The sequence below is a fragment of the Micropterus dolomieu genome, linkage group LG14, assembly GCF_021292245.1.
Source record: "Micropterus dolomieu isolate WLL.071019.BEF.003 ecotype Adirondacks linkage group LG14, ASM2129224v1, whole genome shotgun sequence".
In the NCBI taxonomy this organism is placed as follows: domain Eukaryota; kingdom Metazoa; phylum Chordata; class Actinopteri; order Centrarchiformes; family Centrarchidae; genus Micropterus; species Micropterus dolomieu.
Genome location: NC_060163.1, coordinates 25,521,759 through 25,524,034, shown reverse-complemented (window position 1 = coordinate 25,524,034; position 2,276 = coordinate 25,521,759). Strand labels below are relative to the sequence as shown.

Here is a 2,276-nt window from a genome sequence, read left to right as displayed (position 1 = left end):
TGTGTATAATGGTAACGATATAACGACAAACTCGTCTGTGCCATTGAGCTCCTCAGGTAAATTAATGTTTAGATTTTATAAGTTTAAGTTTGAAAAAAAATCTTCAGCAGAAGCCACAATCACTGGAGTTGTTAAGAAAAGCAGTAAAATAGTGCTGACTTCCCCAAAGCTTGCAGCGCTGCAGTTGTTGTCCAAGCCAATATCTTTAGTCCGTTAGTTCTTGTATTGTTCTCACTTTTGAGATGCTATCTGGAGTGTGAAATTCTGTTGTTGTAGCAGCAGGTGTCCCCTACGGCTCTTCTGGCTCACAACTGCTGCTTGCTGCTATACCGTCTTTCTTTTGAAAGAAACTGTATTTTTGAAAATTTGCTTTTTCTTGCTCAGCTTCTTTCAAATTTTACATCCGAAAGCCGTTTTTGTGTTAGTAACCCTATATTGCCTTAATTTCTCAGCTGCTGTCATTTTCACTAGCTAGCATACTCTTCTGTGTAGGTGGAACAGACAATGACAATGACAATTACCCTGAAGTCTGTGCGGACACACGTTGCACATTTTTTAACATAAAATCGTAGATTAATTAATCATTTTAACTTCATTTAGATGTACTATTCTGTAGAGTTATATGTCAAAGTGTTTGTGTGTAAAGTATTTAATTTTATTTTATGAATCACCTCAAGTGTGATACAGAGACGCCATGAAGTAAGGAGCTTAACTCACTGAAGAATACTGTTTCTTTGACTGCACTTGCGCAAATAGCTGATCATAGAGAGCCCCTGGCACTTTGTGGGTGTCATTTGTACATGCAGTTTTTGATTAATCTAAAAACTGATTTAATGATTATTCTTAAGATCGTTTTTTTAATACTCCAATAATATCACAATTAATTTATCCAAAATAAATATCAAAATGTGTTTGATTGAAACTGTAATAGTCAGTTTCAGGCATTATCCTGAAAAAGAGACAAATAAATTCATGTCACTGACGTGTTATGATATTAATAATAATAACAGATCCTATCTCCAAAATGCCTGAAAAAAATGGATCGGAACATAACGTAAAACTTTGATTAATAGACCGGGCTTTTATTTGCTAAAATCACTAGTTGACCCTAACTTTATTTGGGACAGGCGTCCATATGGGCCTTTAAATCCTCTCGCACAAAACTGAAATAGGCTACTATGAAACAGTTTATTTATTTCAAACAGTATGAATATTGGCCTTCTTGTATAAAAATTATGAAATACATTCATTCGCTCTAGCTCCAATAGACTGCTTGTGAACTTTTATTTTATAGGCAGCAACGTAACGAAAACAAACATACCCAACAACACGGTGCAGGATGAGAGAAGTGAGGCAGAAGTCAGCAGCCAGAGAGCGATGGACTTCACATGACAGGATTCACTAGTTGGATTAATTTCTAACGAAAAGCTGTTTTAATTCTTTTGATCGGTGGACCCTTACAGACTAAAGGAAGATAAATAATCAAGGAACGGACACATTCAGACTTAACGAGTGCTTCAAAGGTAACGGGAGTCGGCAATTTTTTTTCCTTTTCATCTCTTGTACCACGCCGGTTACACCGGTAGATCGATATGAATCAGACTTTGGGGCTCGTTGTTTCCATTAAATAAACTGAACGATTGAATTGTGGAGGATCTAACGATGTGCAGCATGTCCACACTGACATATTGATCACACGTTTAAACATTAATATTTGTATTAACGATCTGAGCAGCTCAGAAGCAGCTAAAGCGGCGACCCCGCGGGGTTTAAGAGGTTTCATACATCCAAAGAACTTCTATAAAAACCAGACCAGGCTTCTAATGGAGACCTGCATTTATTTGTCAATGTGTTCCCACACCAGGCCAGGAAACAGGGTAGGCGGCTATTACTTGAAGTTTTACGGTATGCAACATATTCATGTAACGCTTACAATAATGATATTTCCACACCTCCTTGGTTTTGTGTACTTTAGTTTATCAATAATATACTTGTTTTAAGTAAGTATATTGCGTAGACTCCCTCTCACTCCCTTTGTCACATTCCCTGAGCCAGTTTGTGACAATAACATTATAACTATAGTATTTAAGTGTCTCATCACACCCCTACTAGTTCCCCTTCGAGGGAACTCGAACTGCGTCGGTTACGACACTATGGGAACGCCTCTAGGCGAAGCAGGTCTGAACGTGAATGAAATCACTCCAATCCTATTGGCCTGTTGCTAGAACGGTAAGGTGTGACGGAATAACCGGAGGAGTATAAAGCACACCTGTACA

At 38.0% G+C, this 2,276-nt stretch overlaps 1 protein-coding gene across 1 annotated transcript in view; it reads left to right on the top strand.

Moving 5' to 3' along the window:
• The window catches only part of LOC123982746 (stonustoxin subunit beta-like), an 868,592-nt gene that overhangs the window by 859,686 nt on the left and 6,630 nt on the right, over positions 1–2,276 (top strand). The gene's annotated exons all lie outside the window — the stretch shown is intronic.